This window comes from Nyctereutes procyonoides, unplaced genomic scaffold, assembly GCF_905146905.1.
Source record: "Nyctereutes procyonoides isolate TBG_1078 unplaced genomic scaffold, NYPRO_anot_genome, whole genome shotgun sequence".
NCBI lineage: Eukaryota > Metazoa > Chordata > Mammalia > Carnivora > Canidae > Nyctereutes > Nyctereutes procyonoides.
The window spans coordinates 31292150-31313353 of NW_026575120.1; positions in this window are offsets into that span (position 1 = coordinate 31292150).

Here is a 21204-nt window from a genome sequence, read left to right on the forward strand (position 1 = left end):
AAAAGCTTAGGTCTTTTTTAGTAGGTAATGTTTTCCAGAATAAGTGTAGTGCCAGAAACTCAGCTACGCAGGGTCCTACAAGCTTGGCTATCGTCATTGGTTTTCCACATCACCTCTCTCTCTCCACCTCCCCTTCGTTTCCTTGGATTTGGCAACAGGGAGACATTGCTAGCAACTGTGCACAGCAGAGAGGGTGTCTACACCAGCACCTCCTTTGGGGCTGGTGTAAATGATGCACATGATCACAGAGATGACACTGCTGTTCTAGTGACTTCTTGAAAGTGCTCCAACCAAGTCTTCATTGACAGGATGTGTGCAATGAGAAAGACAGATTTAGCAGATGCTGAGTTAGAATGAAATTAATTGGCCCACATGCGCATACAATCTGTGGTCTTGTACTTTTCGATAAAGAATTCCTGGTTAAATTAGCCCATCAGTATTTAATCCAACAGCAACAACAACAACAACAAATTATGTGCAGTTACTATTTGTCAGGCCAGGAACTAGGTGCGAGACTTCTGTCTCATTATTGCTATGTGTTTGGAAACTGTTTCATCACTGGCCAAGGAGACTTGAAATATTTTTCCCTGGCTAACTACAAGTCCATAAGCTTGGTCTTCAAAAACCTTAGGTTTTACCATATAAGCCTTTACCTATTTATGAAGATCTGACTTAAAAATGATCTCTACTTAGGAAAAAGTCCCTTTGTGCCTTACACTGACTTGGGAAGTAATTAATCCATGTGGGTGGTTTCCTTCTTCAGCTATCCAGCATTAGTGAGTTACCCAGAAGCATCTGTACCAACCCTATGCTCATCTCTTTCTTGGGAAGGCTGCCTATCCCCTCTTCCCAACTGCTACTGCAGCACAGCCCAAAAAAGCTACAGAGAAGGCTGCCAGGGCGAGCGAGAGGTGAGCTTCAGGCATCCCAAGTTAGAAGTCAGAATGCACTTTTGCCAGGGAAACAGAATAAATAATGGCTGGTGGGAATAGCACAGTCAACGCAGCATTTCAAGGACACTGTGGCTCAACCAGGCATTGGTGGAGCACCACCATTTATAAAATTGTTCCTATGGGAAAATGTTTTCTGATCCCAAATGAATGATTTGGAAAGAAGCTTTGGGAACACAACCAGTTTTGCCACTGGGGATGTCCCATATCTGGACAGGTTGTAAAGACGGAGTAATAGTTCACAGGCTGATAACTTGCTGCGTTTGGAGGTGCTGTAGTGCAGACATCAATGACTTCTGAAAACAACTCAGTTGGTGACGTCTGTGTGAAGATATGACCTGTGTCCAGAGATGTTTGAGGCCCATGATCTCTAGGCTGTATGGTCTGTGACTCAGTGAGGCCTGTTTTAATGTACTGTTTTCCATGGCCAATGCTGATTCAATCCTAAGCCACATTCTTCCCGCTTGTGTGAGTAATGCCTTTTGGTTAAACAGCATCAGGGCATAATTTGCAATCTATGAATAAAATAAGTACCAGCTTTCCAGAGGAAAGAAAAGTTGCACTACAAATGGGGAAAATATTATCAGCAGGAAACATAGAAAGGACATGCATTTTGCATGGTTTTTAGAAGATAAATAGCTGAATATTTTTGGGTTCTGTCTTTAGAAAAGAGAAGTATGTTTCCCTAGATAAATTCGGAATACCTCGTACTCAGGGTATAGTGGATGAGCAACCATTTAGCCTTTTTTATGTATTTAGAAATGGGCACTGTGGAAGAACCTCGGAAGGATAATTTAACAAATTTCATTAGAAAAAAAGAAAGAAAGAGATATATGTTGCCCATCTCTGCCATGAGAAACTTCACTTTCATAGGATTTACTTTTTCCAGAAGTCATTTGTAAACAACACTAAAAATACACCGGATTTATACAGGAAATTTTTTGTGGAATATATTTCCCACTTAGACCATCCCAGATAAAGAACAGCTTGTCTAGCATAGGATATATCTACCTAATCAAACCATAACAACTCTAAAGAGACATTTGGAAACATCTGGATGATTCGTTATATTTTTTTCAGTTCCAACTGAGAATTTGCAATCATGTAGATCAGTAGTGAGCCATTAAATTTTGCTTGTGAGTCAGACTGGGAAGAGCAAAAGCAGGCTGCACCTTTTTCAATCAAAATTAAAATCACTTCATTTAGTTCCATAAAGAACATACATTTTTTTCCCGCTTAAAATATTTGTTTCATTGACTAAAACAGAACTTTTGAATATTTTAAAAGGCAGCAAAATCTACCCCGTCCACACACACATCTTCTTTTACCCGAAGTATTTCCAGAAACTCAAGCTTAGAAAACAATAAAATCAGACCGGACAATGAGGACAGCACAAAAAGAAGAGAATTATACTATGTGTATTTATGAACCTACATACTAACAATTAGCACACGAATCCAGTAAGTGTAAAACAAGACAAGGCCAATGCAGAGATGGTCAAAATCTGAAAATCTAGTGATATATTATTCAATGTTAGCAGTTTAAAAGTTGAAAGAGAAAAAAAGAGAGAAAGATAGTCTCAATAAATAAAGAATAATACTTGGTGAAATTAGCAATTACATATAGGAAAAAAAGCTCTGGAAAAACCAGCAACAGAATCTTTCTAAACATACAGTAAGAGACCTTTACCAGAAAGCTATCACAAACATCAAGTTTAATGGTGAAATGGTAAAAGTACTCCCATTATAATCAATGAAAAGAAAGGATGCCTACCATCTCTTTTACAATTAAAAAATGGGCTGGAGGGCCTAACCAAGACAAAGAAAAAGAAAAAAAAAAAGAAGAAGAAGAACTGTTGGAATTAGATTTTTTTTTTTGCTTTAATATGATCTTTATTTACTATGATATGGTCATGTGGCAAAAAAGTTCAAGTGAATCCACAAAGATATTAGAATTAATAAAGGAGTTTAGTAAGATTATTGGAATCAAGTTCGTATGCAAAACTCCAGAGTTCCTGTAACCAGCTGTCTCTAATTTTAAAATATAATGGAAAATAGATGATTCATATTAATAACAAAAGTGTGCATTACTTGGGAATAAATGTAACACAATAGTGCAAGAAAATTACAGAGCTGGATTTGAGGACATAAAAGGCCTACATAAATTGTGAAATATGTCACTTTTACCAATGGCAAACCTCAAAATTATAAAGATATAAATTCTCTTTGAATTAACTTATGCATTTATTATTCCAACTAAAATATCTAATGAAAAAAAATAAAATCTCTAATGACATACTTTGTAGAACTTGACAAAAACAATCCTAAAATTCATATGGAAAAGTAAAGATCTAAAAATAAGTACTAAGGTTTTTATAGAGCAATTCTAATTAAAATGAGTGTTATTGCCCTGGGAATAGGCAAATAGACCAGTAGAATAGAGTGGAAAATCTAGAAACAGCCCCAAGCATATATGGAAACTTCCATATATAGAGATGCTGCAGATCAAGGAGAAAAGGATGAGCTCTTCAATTAATGGTAAGATTCCATGGATTATGTAGAAACAGTAAAATTAGATTCAAAATTCCCACTCTACACTAAAAGAAACCAGATTACCTGAAAAACAAAACTTTAAAATGACTAGGGAAAATTGCAGGTGAATACTTTTATGATGGGGTATGGAAGGATTCTTCAATCATGAAAAACAGAACTTCAGATGAAAAGACTGGAAACTCTGAGGAGATGGTTAGATGGGACAGAGTGCACAACACTCATTTACTTCTGCTGTTTCCCAAACCCCATCAAGATGATAGCACAGAAATAAAAAAATCATCAATAAATCCTACAAGGCAAAGAATACTGGAAGGGAGTCAACACAGGCTCTAGATGTCAGCCAACTTTTGGAATATGGAAAATGGACGAATGGCTGGTAAGTGACTTAGCAGAACTAAGAAACTGATCTCTGGCCCTGTGGAGAGTGGAAGGCCGGTGGATGAGAAAGAAGCCAACTCAAGCCTCAGAACCAGGAAAAACAGGATTTGGAAGCTCCAGGAATCTCTGACAGTGAAGGATGAAGCAGAAAGCAGAATATCGTTGCAAATCTGAGTATGGAACAGTTAAAACCCCAGCTCTAGAAGCCCCCCAGCCCCCTAAGCAACTTATGAACACTTCTCTTTCAATCAGACAAAGGCTGGAAGTTTATTCTCTGAAGACAAGTGCTGCTCTCAGAATGTCAGGCAAAGCCATGGGCAGGGGAAAGGCTTCATACTGAAAACAAAATTTATTTATTTATATATTTAAGATTTTATTTATTCATTTAAGAGAGAGAGCGAGAGAGAGCGTGCACAAGTGGGGTGAGGGGCAGAATGGAGAAACAAACTCCCTAATGAGCAGGGAGGCCGATGGGAGGGTGGATCCCAGGACCCTGAGATCATGACCTTAGCCAAAGGCAGATGCCTAACCAACTGAGCCACCCAGGCACTCCCTGAAAACAAAATTTAAATGAAAATCTACTTGGTGAATACTGGAATACCCCCAGTCTCCTCACTCTCTGGGGCTCTCAGGACACAAACAGTCAGGTCTGAACTCTGCATAAAGAAAATTGGTGGATTCCACTCCGGGAGACTGGCATGCCCATGGAGAAAAGAACCAAAGGCACAGAGACTGAGAGACCCCTGAAATACCTGGCCCATTGCCCAAGGCTCTTTAGTGAACTTATGCACAGGAACTCCCACTGGGCTGTTTAGCACCTCACTCTTAAATATGAACATCAAGTTAAGGAGAGGCTCTGAAAGGGAGACTTGAACAACAGAAAAAGGAACTCAGGAAAAAGAGGTAAGGTGAGAAACAGAAGAAAACTTCAAGAAAACTAATGACTATTCTCAGAGAGGTAAGAGAAGATACTGGAGCCAACACATAAGAGAAAGATGCTTTAAAAAGGCACTTGCAGAGAAGAAAAAAACAAAACAAAACAAAACAAAAAAGTCTTGTAAATGAGAAGTACTACGGTGGAAAGTTATAAAGATTCAATTTAAGAAATAGAAGAAAAGGTTAAAAAAAAATCTTCCAGGGACACCTGGGTGGCTCAGCTGGTTAAGCATCTGACTTCAGCTTGGGACATGATCTCAGGACCCTGGGATGGAGCCCCACATCGTGCTCCCTGCTCAGTGAGAAGTCTGCTTCTCCCTCCTCCCCCCACCCACTTGCACTCTCTCTCCTCTCTCTCAAATAAATAAATAAAATCTTAAAATTCTTCTAGAAAATTAGAAGAAAAAGACAAGACAAAAAAAAAGGAGAGAAAGTAACATCAGAGAATCAATCAAAAACCCAACATCTGAGTGTTCCAGAAAAAGAGGAAAGAAAATTGTGAGGAGGAAATTATCAAAGAAATAAAACATTTAAATTTCCCAAAACTAAAGGACACAAGTTTCCAAATTCAAAGGGTCCACTGGGCATCTAGCACAATGAATGACGATATATTTAATTCTGAAGTTATCAAGCTCTTGAGGTTATACCCTCCACCCAAAGGGGGAAAAGTGTTGAGGTTGAAATTAGAAACCAAGACAGAAGATAAGGATCAGAAAATAGAGTACAAACCCATGACAGAAATGAAGGGTGGTCCCATGATGATGGTGGAAGAAAATTCTAGGACAACAGCTGGTCAAGAAAGCAACCAGTAGAGACTGGAGCAGAAAGCTGTAGGAAGGATGGTTTCAGGAAAGTCAGGTAGACAGATTACCTAATATTTTCTCTGGGAAAGCATTTGTGATAGGTATACAGAAAATAAATAAATGTGAAATTGAGGTCATTATAATTTCAGGAAAAACAAGATGTTTGTATGAGAAAGGAAAAGTGATCATTTTACACTACAGTGTTCAACTGTGAGAAAAACTTACACAGTCATATTAATGTAAATACAACATATTGATTTCACCAAAACAATGATGTAATTAGATTCAGAGGATAACGAGCAAGAACATGTTAGTAGGATGATAGTGGATAAGAGCGCTAAGCTTTCATTTTGTTTAGCAGGAAATCAAGAGTTAATGTCTACTATTGCAATTTTAATAAACAGTAGATTTAGCATTATTATTTAGGGGTATAAAAACAAATACCACCTTCCCCCCTCTAAAAAAAAAAAAGCATTTCATTCATTCAATGAGCAAGTATTTATTGAGTGTCTACCACATGCCAGGGCCTGTTCAAGGCATTGTGAACAAAGCACATTTTGATGGAGGGAGACAGATAAACACACTAACTAATAAATATATTAATGTCAGGCAGTAGAAAGTGCTATAAAGAAATTATAAAGGAGTAGAAAAAATCAGGGAAGTCCTCTATAAAGAAGTTTTCAATGGGGAGCTGAATAAAATGAAGGAGCAAGCAGTGGAATGATGATATGAGGAAACAGCAAGAATATAGCAGGTGCATCTCTCTCTCTCTCTGTCTCTCATGAATGAATAAATAAAAAATCTTTTTTAAAAAATGGGGGGGGGGAATCCCTGGATGGCTCAGCAGTTCAGTGCCTGCCTTTGTCCCAGGGCGTGATCCTGGAGACCCAGGGTCGAGTCCCACATGAGGCTCCCTGCATGGAGCCTGCTTCTCCCTCTGCCTGTGTCTCTGCCTCTCTCTCTCTCTCTGTCTTTCATGAATGAATAAATAAAAAATCTTTAAAAAAAAAGAATATAGCAGGTGCATACTAAAGGATAAGAAAGATCACAGAGTAATTGGGGAAGAGTGATGGCTACCAGCAGATCTGATCACTTAGAGCCTTCAAGCCATGGTAAAGATTTGGGTTTGGTTCTAAATGACATGGAATGTCACTGGGAGGTGTTGAACAGAAAAGAAAAAAAAATCACTCTGGCTGTCCTGTGTGGAAAAATCAGTGAGACTACAAGCGTAGAAGCTGTGGAAAAATGTAGCCTCCTTACAGGCAGGAGCTGCTGGCCTGGACCAGGGCAGGTGTGGTCAGGGGACTGCGAGAAAGTACTGAATTTTGGATATGTCCGGACTCAGTGCTGGTTTGGATGAGGGATGAGAGAGATAGGGAGGAATCAAGGATGTCTCCTTTTATGGGCCGAATCGCTGAGTGAGTGGTGGTGTTATTTAATGAAATGGAGACCACTGCGGGAAGCGTCCATTTGCAAGGAGGTGTGGGAATCACGTTAGACATAATTGAGGCATATTAAGATGACCAAACACAGCTAAGTGGGAGTGCAGGTAGATTGCGTGATACACAAATCTGACGTTCAGGGGAGAGGATGAGGCTTGAAGTATACATTGGAGAGTCATCCATTTATAGGTCATGTTTGAAACTAGAACCAAGTTACCTGGAAGATTGCAAACAGTGAAGAGCAGGTTGTAGAACGTGACACCCAACATTTAAAGCCTAGAAAGGGAGACTGAGAAAAAAATTAAGAGCCACTGCTTGGGGAGGCAGGGGTCAGTTAGAAGAATGGGCGGGATGGATGGTTACTACTTTTTGTTAAAAGCCACATAGTATTATTTGACCCTAAAAGTAAGGTAGGGGCACCTGGTGGCTCAATCAGTGATGTGTCTGACTTTGGCTCAGGTCAGGATCTCAGGGTCCTGGGATGGAGCCCTGCATTTGGAACTGGGATCATTAGGGAGTCTACTTCTCCTTCTCCCTCTGGCCCTACACCCGCTTGTGCTTGCTCTCTCTCTCTCTCTCTCTCTCTCTCTCTCTCAAATGAATAAAATCTTTTTAAAAAATAAAAAATAAGTGTAATTCATGATAGATTGGATTATTGTAGCCAATTAATCACTTCCTCTTTTAATAGGATTAAACACTCGTCTTCTTTGCAATGCTCCCTGTAGGAGAACTTGGCCTGTGATTTGCTTTGAATGATGGGATGTACCAGAAGTGAAGATGAGCCTGTTCAGAGTGGAGGCTTTTTTCTCCCCCTCAGACTGGAAGCTTTATGAGGCATCACATGTTGTGTTTTCACCCCTGAGTGTCTGCCCTTTGACAACAGGCCCCACGGAGTATGTTAAATGGTGCTCCACTCCCCACCCCCCACCATTTATCCAGAACCTGTCAATGAGATCTTGTTTGGAAATGAAGGTCTTTGAAGATGTAATTCAGTTAAGGATCTCAAGATGAGACCATGCTGGACTATTTAGGTGGGACCTAAATCCAGTGGCGCATATCCTTGTAAGAAAAAAGTAGAGGGAGATTCGAGACACAGAGGACACAGAGTAGATGGGATGTGAGGACAGAGGCAGAGACTGGAGTAATGCAGCTACAAACCAAGGAATGCTAAGGTTTGCCAGTGATCACCAGAAGCTAGGACAGAGGCATAGAACAGATTCTCCCCCAGAGCCGCCAGAAAAAGCCAGCAACCCTGTCAACACATTGATTTTGGACTCCTGGCCTCCAGAAGAATGGGATAATACATTTCCGTTGTGTTAAGCCACCCTGTTTATGGTAATTTGTTACAGCAGCACAGAAAAACAATACACCCCAGATCGTGTCTGCTCTTCAGCTTGAGATCCAGAATGAGGAGACACGGGGAAGTGTGCTGGGCCATTGAGCTCAGCCGGGACCAGCAGAGTTGCTACTTACCCAAGCTTTAGACAAAAGGCATAAGAAATAAATGTTTATTGTAAGTCATTGAGACTTTGTAGCAGTTTTTCCAAGAAAAATGTGAATAATATTTGCATATATTGAGTGAGAATTAAACTAAAGAAATTAAGGTAACTAAAGAAAGTTTGGTTATTTTAAGATGTAAAAACTTCTATTCAACAAAAGTCACCATATACAAAGTGAAAAGATGATCCCAGAGAAGATGTGCAGTGTATAAGGATTAGAATCTAGAATATCAGGGCACCTGTGAGGTTCAGTCAATTAAGCCTCTGCCTTGGCTCGGGTCATGATCTCAGGGTCCTGGGCTCAAGCCCCACTTCGGGCTTCCTGCTCAGTGGGGAGTCTGCTTCTCCCTCTCCCACTAGCTTGTGCCCTTGCTTGCTCTCTCTCACTCAAATAAATAAATAAAATCTTTTAAAAAAATAAAACAAAGTCTAGAATATCAAAGAATGCCTATAAATCAACTGAGAGGAAGAGAGAGAGAGAGAACACAATAAAAAATGGGAATAGGATCATCCACAGAAGAGAAAACACAAAGGCCAAAATCCTTGAAATGATGATGTTCAACCATTTAAGTAATCAGGAAAATGAAAGTTAAGATATTGACACCAGCTCACAGCCAACAAATTGGTAAAGAAAAGAATATTTAATCTTATAAAACTAAATGATGTTGGTAATGTGCAAAAAGAAATTCCTACGCATTTGGGATCAGCAAGCAAATTGGCACATTCACTTCGTAGAGTGATTTGGCAATGATGTTTAGCATATGGCTTCTTTGTCCAACAATCTCACTTTTAGGTGTATCCTCTTGGGAAACTCACATTCTTTAACAAGGAGACATGTGAAAGGCAGCTCATCAGAGTATTAGCTGCCAGTGCAGGACCACAAAAATGCCACTAGCAATCAGCAGGAGACAGGGTACATGAACTATGGTAGAGGATGGAAAACTAGGAGTAGCTAAAACGAATGAATTAGATGTACTTAGGTCTCAAAAACATATTGTGTGTGGGGGGGAAAGCAAGTGGCCGCAGAAATGATTGCATTCATACAAATTATTTATGGCTGCAGGTATAACAGTAGGCTAGAACCACTCCAAATTCAACATAGTTGCCCATAAGAACATAGAATGACACTGGTCACAAAATCAAGGAACTTGGAATTTATCTGCAGTGTGTAAAAGAAGACCTCGAGTAATGATGACATAATTATTACATGTGTTGATTCTGCAGATATGTACACAGGTTGTATATTATCTATCCTTAGACTTTTCTTTCTCTTTTTTCTTTTTTTTTTTTTTTAAGAAACTGCTGTATAAATGAGAATTCTCTCCCATGGCACTACCATCTGGTTACCCATGTGACACTGGGGAAGGCTACTGCTCTTTTTGTCCCCAGGGCAGTGGTGTCCCTCACTCAGGACCAGTCTGACTAGCCCTGAACGTGATGTCCTCAAGTTAATCACAACTTTGTATTAAGGCTTTGACATAGCAGAACCCATAGTTACTCTTGAAGGGCTAAAACCCTAAGCCATAGCCTAATTTAGTGCGTTAATGCCAACTGTCTTATGAATAGGGTTCGGATAAAATGATGGCCAGCTCTGATCCATTTTAATGGGCACAAAGGGAGGGAGGAGGGGCTGGTCTCTTGGGATGCCAGGTGGAAGAAGAAGGGCATTGGTTGTCTGAGATAAGAGTGAAGATCTGACAAAATGGAAAGAGGGTGCGTGATCCAGGAAGACCCAGTGTGGATGAGACGAGCGTAACCTTCTCCCACTTCTGCTGAACAGGACTGGCCAATTCCTCCAGTCTCCCTAATGAGATCACTGTCTCCCTATTTCTTGAGCTAGGGAAGATAACTGGATGTCTCTATGGTTTCTGCTCTACCCTCAGAGAAAGTAAGATGGTTCCATCCATGAGAAATCCCTCTTGGTCTCCAGTGGGTATGAGTCACTCAGAGCCATTACTGGATTTTTCTCAGACAGTTACGTTCATTCATTCGCTTGTTAGTTCATTCATTCAATCAACCTCCTAACATGCATTACCTGCAAAGCTTACTGTTAGGCTCTGTGCCTTTTACAATCTTGTAAAAAACATCACATATGACTTTAAAGAACTGCCATTGTAAAGGGGAAGTGCAGGAATGTGCACAAGATGGACTCCCAAATGGCAAGTGCTAGGAGAGACCCCCTTGCTCTGCATGTGTTTACCCAGCTGTGTGTGTTTCCTCTTCCTGTCTCATGCTTAATGAAGGCTGTCTAATCCAACCAAGACCATGTGGTGAGACCTGGTGTCCCCTCCCAACCAGAAAGCATATCCTTCTCTCATTTCAGGGGGAAAAAAAGCCAATCTCATAATTGGCTTTGCATTGCAGACATACTTGCGAGGGGTGCAAATAAGAAAACATTTAAAATATTTGATCTATTTTGGGTGAGGTTTTGTAGCTTTGGCCCAGCGGAATGTCATCTGAGAAGCAGTGATTTCTTCCAGGGGGGTGGGGGGAGCGGATATTTTTAAGATCCAAAAAGAGAGAAAGAAACAAAGAAAACCTATTTTCAGAGATAGCTGAGTCTAGTAATACACAGGGAAAGATGGCTGTTTGGAACAAGCAAACTAACTGTGTAACACATGCATCCGAGCACTCATCAAGCTCTGCTAGAGGTTTGCTCTCTTTGTCTCACAGAGAGAGGGCACATGAGACCTGAGCGCCCCCCCACCAGGCTCCTCTTTCTGAGTCTTCAACCTGTGTCACTCAGCTTCATCCCACGTCATGCTCCCTTGTGCCCTCTTCACATCGCTCCCTGCCCTCTGTCTATAATCATGCCCAGTGCTCGGGGGAAGTCACCTCTAACGCACTAGTTTCTTCTAGCTTCACTGTGTTTTCTTTCAGTGTCAAATTTCTCCACATGATGAGTTTACGATGCAGCCCCCACCACTCCAGCTTCTTCCATGACCTCACTTCTTGGACCCCAAACATCTTGACTTCAGCCCCCTCCCTCTTTTGGAGGTTCTGCCTGTGACTTCTCAGCAGCTAGATCCATTTGCAGCCCTCCCTGGCATCCCTTACCTCCTCTGGGTTCTGCCTTTATCTTTGGTAGCTCCTGCCACTGGTGACTGGCCTGTTGTCTTAGTTCTCTAGCCTGTTTGGGTCTTCCTCTTGCTCTTTCCCCTCAGTGTGGACATCCACCAGTGCTCAGGCCTGATCTCTCTCTTAGAGAAAAATAGCCCCTAATTCACCAGGCAGATGTAGGATAAGGATGAAGTCAAAACTTGGCTTAGTATTTTATCAGTATCTACAATCCCCCCTCTTCTTGCCTCTGTTAGATTCTGGACACAAACCCACTCCCCCTCCCTGTCCCACTGTCATCCAGGGCATACCTTCTGCCCACCCTGACCTCAGTCATGGGCTTCTATACCTTCACAATGATCTAGGCCTTTCCATTCACTTGGCACCAGCTCCACATGCACCTAAACGCCATCCCAAAAATCTCAGCCTTCATTCAATAACCCTTCTTGGACTACATACAGAATCTGCTGTCAGACCCATTCATTTCCTTTTTATCAATTACTGACTTGAATTATTTGATATATATGTGTGTGTGTGTGTGTGTGTGTGTGTATGTGTGTGTATTCTAGATTGATTGGTTAGTGGCTAATTGTTTAATTAATAGTTAATTAATAATTAACAAATATTTCTTTTTTTTTCTTTTTTTTTATAAATTAATTTTTATTGGTGTTCAATTTACCAACATACAGAATAACACCCAGTGCTCATTCCGTCAAGTGTCCCCCTTAGTGAATATTTCTTGAGTGCCGGCTATGTGTCATCAATTCTATTTGGTCCAACTGACATAGTGGTAAACAAGACAGACAGAACTTTGAGAAATAGAGGCCATATCTTAAAATTATGGGCCAAATATTATGCCCATTTATCCTGTTCTTTCTCTTAACACTGCCTTCTTGGGCCAGAATTTAAAAATACGAACAAATAAAATATTAAGATGCTTTGACAAAAACTATTTATGTTCAACTGTATACAAACTCAGTACTAAAACTGAGAATTCAAGTCAGTGCTTGGGGAATGGTGAGTGTGGATTTGGGTCTGGGCCAGGAACCCTGGAATCTTGTTGCTGTTACCCTAATTAAGAGGTGCAGGTGGCTGGGGGAGGGGAAGGACTACAGCCCTCCCACGTGCCTATGAATACCAGGCATACCTCAAACAGAACTACCCATGTATGGACTTTTGGGGACACTTGGTTCATATGATTGTTTTGGGAGGCGGGGTAGTAATAGCCATAACAAAAATAATGAACAAATGAGTATGGCCTGAGTTGAGGTAGAAATCAGAGTGCCAACTTATTAACTTGAAGTGGGATATATATCCTCAGGCAAAAAAAACTAAGACTGCCATTTGAACCAAAACTCCTGTCCAGTAGGCAGCTCCCCTTAAGACACGATAGGAGGTTTTAGAGAGAAGTTCTGACCCAAATCCCAAGAAGCTGACCAATTTGGAGGGATGATTCCATTGTTGGCTGATAAACTGACTTTCTTCAGGAATATTTGTGTCTGGAGAATTAGACCCCAGTTCTGGGAGAACTGCTCCTAAATCAGTTCTGGAGGAACCGTGGCATATTCTCCTTCTTAAAACTCTAAAGCATCAGGTTTGTCTTTGCCTGTCAGGACATCTACATTGCCTTCTTTCAGGTTATAGATCTTGTTTATTTATTATTTTAACCAGATACCTCTTGGTATTCTATATGAATCCACGTCCTTAGAAATTATCTCTTTAGGAGGATCACCTCTGGGCAGCTGGGTGGCTCAGTCAGCTAAGCATATGCCTTCGGCTCAGGTCATGATCTCAGGGGTAGAGCCTCACGTCAGGATCCCGGCTCAGTGGAGAGTCTGCTTCGCCCTCTGCCTCTCCCCCAGGGCTCGTGTGTTCTCTCTCTCTCTGTAATAAATAAATAAAATCTTATAAAATAAGAAAGGTCCCCTCTGTATCTCTTAATCACTCTGTTAAATGGATAACTTCTGGGAAGTTTTCATTTAAATTGAGTATTCACAGTATGTCTCTCTCTGTGTTTGTATATCTAAGCAAATACTCAACTCTGTATCCCAGAACCTGGTATAGTGCCTAACGCAAAATGTTATGGAATGAGTAAAGGAATTTTTGAGAATTTCGATTTCCTGATAGCATCCCCAAATTTGGGGATTCTTCTTACTTTGGAAACTTAAATTAGCTAGGAGATAAGGAAACCGATGCGAGAGATTGGTCAAGTTCAAGGAAACTGATTGGGCTACATCTTCCAGGTGCTAGGGGCTAAATAAAGCCTTAGAGCAGATGTATTTAGGGTCATGTGCTCTACCTCTACCAGGCTAGAGAATTAAGGAGAGGGGAGTATGCCCGGGAGAGCACCTGGTCACTCCTTTCTTCAACTTCCTTTTCCTTTTTCTGGCTGGTGGGCTTTGGACTAGTCTTTCTTCCTCAACGGAGCCATAAGATTCAAGATTCAATTGTAGATCAATTGTAGTGTAGCCAGGCCAAATGAAATGATCCTTTGCCTGACCCTGAATTCTGTACGTATTACTTTCCTGGGGAAACTCACAGAGAAGGGTGTCATCATGATGGTGCGGATTCATTGTGGGTGTTCACAGGCTCTGCTAAATACCATCCATTTAAGTCAGTTCATAAACTGCAGAGACCTGGTTGTGGATATTTCAGAAGTAAGAATAAATAACAAACTAAACATATAAATAATGATATCTATCTATACATATAATTTATATCTTCATTTCATACAGTATTAATATATTTAATACACCTATTATGTTTTAATACATTTAATGCCTTAATTATAAAGTCATTATTTAAGGCACTAAATAATTTATAAAATAAATCATTTTACTTATTATTATGTATTTGTTTATTTAGCACTCTTTTCCAAGTAACTATGTCACCCCCATTATCACCACTTTCCCCTCACACACCCCCATATGGCTGACAAATTATAATATTCACTTATGGGGAGTGAGACAGGTTAAGAACCTGCCTTCAGAACACAGAAAGAATACAGATTACAGGTAAAGCAACCTTTATACATCACTTAAGTTCTGTGAGTTTTCATTTTCTCATTTGTAAAACAGTGTCCTTTGAGGAGCTGATGTGAAGATCAAATAGATTAATAAATGTGAACATGCTTTATAAACTGTTAAGAGGTACTTAGCCTTGAGTGATTATCAATATAGGATGGAGATTAAAACCCCAGTGGCCTCCTGACTACCAGCTTCATTTTTCTTTAACTTTAAATTAATCTGCTGCAAATTATCTTTCTATGAGATCTTGACTCTTGCTGGATTATGAAACAGTGATCTCACCAGCCACAAACTTTGTCTGATACTTGTCATTCCAAAGAAATTGGTAAAATTCCACTGTGTGCAGAGAGGAAAACACTAAAGTTTTTCTTAAATGTTGGCAGAAGATATCTTTTGGAAAACTGGGCTGGGGCAAGCAGTGCAGGTGGGGAGAAGTGAAAACAAAACTTGTTGTTGTTTCCAGAGCATCCCCCTTTTTCATTCCTCCCCAACATAGGCAACCGTTCTGTCCTTTTAATTGTATTGCATGTCTTCTTCCCAAGTGTAGAGGTATCATTCTGTGTGCATGTATTTCCAGCCACATGAGCTGTCCCACAGGGATTTCTACACAACCCTTGATTTGGGGAACTTCCATGTGACATCAGTTTCATGTATGTGAAAGGCCCTAGGACCGGAAGAGAAGGGAGCAGAAGAGGGTGCTGAGCTGAGTGGCAGAGCCAACTTGATCGTGGAGGTTAAGTATATATTTCCAGGAAGAGAATGTTAAGCTCTGTGCGAACTTGGTTTTCTCACATGTCAACATGAGAATAGTAATAAAGGCAGTCTCCTTCCCAGCATCCCTTTGAGGAATAATAAATAAATGTGATAAGAAAGTGTTTCACAAAATAAAACAGACTTTGAAGTGAAAGAAGCAGTCAGCTAGATTTCCATGGGTAGCTAGAAACTGCTCCGCATATTAACTATTCCTATAGTTAGGGGTGCTGACGGGGTGGTAATCAGTAACCTCTCCACCTTCCATTCTTCTAACTGCACACACATACACACATGCACAATAGGTGCTATGGATTCCTTTTTAAAGAGAGCAAACTTACGCGTTTATAGATATATTTGGACTCTTATCCCAAATGATCACTCCATTTAAAGTTTATGTGTACATTCATTTTCACTTATTCCCTATGATTATTAATATAGCTATATAGTATAGATAATCAAATCAGCAAGGAAGTCATCCCAATTCTAAATTCAGATGATTAGACCAGAAGATCTCTAAAGCATTTTCAGTTCTAAGAATCTATATGTCAAGGACTTTTGACTTTGACTTTACATTATCTCATGCATGCTTTAAGAAAAAAAGAAAAGAAAAGAGTGGAGCGCCTGGGTGGCAAGTTGCTTAAGCATCCAACTCTTGAGTTTTGCTCAGGTCATGCCTCAGGGTTGTGGGGTCGAGCCCCGTATTGGGCTCTGTGCTTGCCATGAAGCCCACTTAAGATTCTCTCTCTCCCTCTTTCTCTGGCCCTCCCCACTTCTCTCTCTCTCTCTCTCTCTCTCTAAAGAAAAAAGAAAAAACAGAGCTGCACACCACAGTCTGAATAAGTCCGTATCACTCAAAAACACCAGCATGCACTATATACTCATGGGAAGTTTCTTGGTGGGTAAATGTATCCTATGCTTGTACACTGAACAGAATCTGTGCCGTAAGTTCGACTTCAGTTGCAAACCATCTGTTGTCATCAAAATGCTCGTGCAGAGTCAGTAGTACTAAGGCTTGTGTGAGTAGGAAGCTACCATTCTATATAGTCATTCTAAAGGAGTTTTTACCATAGTCGAAAAAATAGTCACAAAGGATACAATTTGAACTCTTAAGAAAAGCTCTGATAACAACTTAGAGCTGGAAACTGCTAAAAGTCTCTGGGCTATTTTCACAAATAATCTTTGCAGTATGTGAAACGGGGTCTTCAAGGGACACAGAGCTACAGTCTATGTGTCCACAAGCCAGGAGATAGCAGGGTTGTCAGAGCCAAGTGGCTCTGATTAGAAAAATATAGGCAGAGCCCGGGATGGAAGGAGGATAGCACTTTGTACCATACAACTCCAGAGTCCTTCACATTCTATTCTACATAGATAGTGCTACCTGGAGAGAAAGGAGAATAAAGCAAGTGTAGTTTTCATTCTTTGGTCCATGTGGAAAGCAAATATAGATAATAAGATTTATATTTCAGGTTGCTTTTTTTTTTTTTTAACGAGTAACCAAATAATTAAGTCTTGGGCTTTAATAAATCCCAAAGAAGAGAATTAAATTGACTTGGAGTTTTCTGGTTCAGAAAGCTAATGTCATATGTCATAAAGCAGTAAGAACAAAATAGCCATTCTGAATGAAGCACATCAGTAAAGTGCCTAGAAAAAAGAAAGCATAAAGGATGCTCTTAAAGTGAAGCTAGGTATGAGCTTCATTCCTCCTCCAAATATTTATTCAGTGCCTACTCTTTGTCAGACTGTGCTATCAGATGTATCCTGTTTTTAAGGTTCTAATGGCCCATGCAAAAGCTCTTGTATTTATAATATCTCAGCACTTTTGTTGCAATGATCAGTTCATTTAAAGTGAAAAGATCTATGAATTAATTTTTATTAGTTCACTATGTATGTGGTTAAATCAAGTTAAGAGTTTTCAAGTCAAGCATAATATTTAGGAAGAAATAAAACAAGTTGGTCATTTAAGTGGGCACCAGGATCTTGTGTCTAATAACCACATAAGATCCACCAGTTCTAACTATATGAGTTTCTAGATGGAACTCTTCAATGTGGAGCTTTATAAAGATGACAAACAAGCTGCTGTGATTGACTGAACTTCCTTTCAGAAGAACTCCATATAATCTATACCAAATTTACCATAACATCAAGTCTTAATCTATGGATTAAAATCAATATACAGTATATTTTTGTTTCAGTATCAACCCTTTATTTATTGATAGTGATTACACCTGACTAGTGTAGCTAAATATTTTTCAAATATCATTTTATTATATTCAGAATTCAGAACCCCAAAATAGATTCATGAATGTAGGGGGAAAAGTATATAATAATGGTAGTATTTTTAGATAGGGGTAAAGGATAGCCATTCAATAATTTGTTGGGAATTTTGATTGTCCATTAGGAAAGAAATTAGAAAAAAATCCCTATTTCACATCACTCACTAATAGTTTTCAGATACATTAAAGACATAAGCATTACAAAACTATGAGAACAATCAGAGGAAATAGAGAAAAAATGTTTTATTACCTTAGGTAAGAAAGATCATTTTAAACAAAACCAAGAAGGCAAACAACACAAAGTTAAAGACTGATAGATATGATGAAAATTAAATGATTTAGCTACTATGAAAAATAACACAAGCAAAATTAAAATACAGAGACAGATTACAGATAAAATATTTACACAATTCATCACAAACAAAAGATTAAGAACCGCCAGGAATGGAAGCACAGGTTGTGTACTGCACACCAGCAGGGGGAGCCATTCAAGTAGACTACAGTAAGTAGTGTCCCTGAAGTTGCCTTGATCAAAATCCATCATATATAAAACATTCCCATATCAATAAAAAGAAAAAATCGATAAGTCACCCAATGGAAAAGTGGGCAAACGATATGAGAAGTGGATTCATGGGGGAGGAAGTCCAAGTAACAGTAAGCATATACAAAATGTTCAATCTCCCTTGTAATCAAGTAAACACATACTGGAACAATAATCAACCATGGTGGTGTGATTATCAGTACCAATTAGAGTATGGTGAAATGATAGTCTCTTGCAGTCCTAGGTGAAGTGTGATTGTAATAATATCTACTTAAATTTAAAATGCATATTTTATTTTATATAGAAATATATGTTATATATTATATAATATAGAAATATTATATATATTTTTTGTATGTAAAAGCACTAGAAGGCCTACATCTCTGTTAATAGATGTGCTTCTGAGACTCAACTGGGATTGGGCATGGAAGTCAATGGTGGGTCTTAGTTTATTTCTAATGTTGAATTGTTAAAAATCTATGTATTAGTTTCTTGACGTTAAAAAATTTACACTTCCATTGTGTAAATCTGTGCCTTGAGACAAGGATACTATTAAAAAACCACAAAGAAGACATATTGCAGAATTTTTTAAATAACAGTGGCAGTTGTCCAAGCTACAGTAACTCACACTAACATTTACTATACATACATAGGTTTACCTAAAGAAGACTCTGTTACTCGTCATTCATTTCTTTCCTTGCTTCCTTTTATAATGTTCCTCCTTTCCATGTCCCAGCCTCCTGCTTAGGAACCTGGCTCCTAACCACCTAGGCTTTTTTTTTTTTCTCTTCCTGTTGTGATTTCCCTTTCCAGGATTCAAACCCAGGCTGTCCTTATCCAGGATCACACTACTGTTGTCTCCTAAAAGAAGACGACTACTATCTAGATGGATGGGCCTGGACCTCATCCCATCCCTCGGAAGTCACAAGCTGAACAAATATATTTAGGGACTACCTGTGGAGAGGTCTCATCCTCCTGCACCGACTGAGAGAGCTGAGTCAGACACCTGCCTCCAGTCAGTGCAGCAAGCGGGGCTTGCAAAGGTGGCTGGGAAATCAGGAGGCCAGAGTTTGCAACAGAGTGGACCAACACTCAGAAAGAAAACACAAATTTCCAGAGGCAGAGCAGGCAGGGCAGGGACTAGTAGGTACCTGGGAATTAGAAGCATGAAATCATAGGCAACAGATAGAAGACAAGCTATAGTCAAGGGCCAGGGCTGCAAGGCAGGAGAATGAAGAGCATGGAGGAGATAGGACAACAATTGGGGAAGAGCTCCCACTGTAGTTCTGTTTCACATCCCTGTCAATGGACTTTGCTATTGTTACCATGAAGCAGAAGCCACTCCCAGGACAGTCAACCTGGGCCAATGTTTCTCTCCTGGTGTGCTTTAGAAAAAAAAAAAAAAAACACAAAAAACTAGCAATGCCTAGGTGACACCCCAGCCCAATTAAATTAAGATTTCTTGGGTAGAGCCAGACAAAGCTCCCTAGACTACTTCTCAGCACTGAGCTGCACTACCCAGGTTCTACAAATTTAGACTAGGTATTGGTACCTGGCATAGGGGAGAGGCATACAGGGTGCAGAACCTGGGAATTCATTCCCTACAGAATAATTTTATTCCATTACTTTAGTAAATGAGAGGCTACACCCATTTTTTCCTAGAATAATTAAGATGGCTTCTCTCATTATTTTCTCACACGAGAGCTCAGGTCCAAAGTTCATAAAGTCATCACAACTTCTGGACCCTTAAATTACAAAGTTTCTTTTCAGGCTGAGTCTTTTCAGACAGATTCCCCATCCCACCCCAGCCTTCAAAAGAGTTTGCAGCATAGACCCAACATGACATTCCACTGTTTATTTTCTCTTTGAAAATAATTATTCAAGATTGTAAAATGCATTTTTGATAATTTGTGCAAACACTGGATTTATAGTCTGATCTGACATAAATCAGGCTCGAAATTTATTGGCAGAAATATAAGTTGCATAATCACTCAGCAGCAGTTATGCATTCTTGACACTTTTATCTTCCAGAGCCTGCACTCTGTACATGCATGGACACATATGAAATTCCCCACTCCTGATGCCTCTTTTCTGGCTCATGGAAGTAGATTTATGAAGGTATCACTGTATAATATACAGTTTTACTTTTATAATTTGGATGGTGTTCCTCTCCCAAGAGAAGAAACTAAACCTTTACATGCTGAAATAATAATTTATTCCTTTGAGAGTCTTGGGCTGGATGTGCAAACGCAAACACCAAATGAAAAATAAATTAACTTGGAAATTATTTTGTTATTTTGACTAAATAGCATATTTCTTTGGCATTCTGCAGATAGCTTCATTTCCTGACAGGCCCAAGACATCCTACTTAACCTGTCTGAAATAAGCATTCTATCCAAGTCACATACCCAAGATGGATCACCAAGCTCTTGAAGGCTATTCCCTTAAGCTCTCAGGTCTGCTTCTCTGATTCCTCTGCCACTTGACGATTCCTATTAACTTGCTCCTGGAAATCTCCTCCCAGCACAGCCTAAGCTTAAAATGCTTCATGAATGACATTATCTGAATAGAAACTATGAGGCCTTGGGCAAGGAATCAAAGGAGTCAATAGCAGAGATGATGGACTTATACTTTTCCCTACTGACAGTCAAGACTATGGACGAGAAAGGAAGATCCGTGAGGTGAGTGTCCCAATAACAAGATGATAATGAAACATGAGATTAAAAAGACAGAACCATGGTTTTTGGCACTGGGATGAATGATGAGTTCTTGGCCAAGGAAGGATATTCAATCAGAATCTAAATGACCTCCTTGAAAGACTTTAAATAAAGAAGGAAAGGAGACAATCACTTTGATAAACCTATGAAAGTGGCACCTTTAGAGGACATCAAGATGAAATGAATAAAAATATGAAAAGTGCCAGGTGTTTTACCCCAAAAATACTGGAAGGGAGATGGGAGATGGAAATAATACTTAGAGCCTCAGAATCTTTAT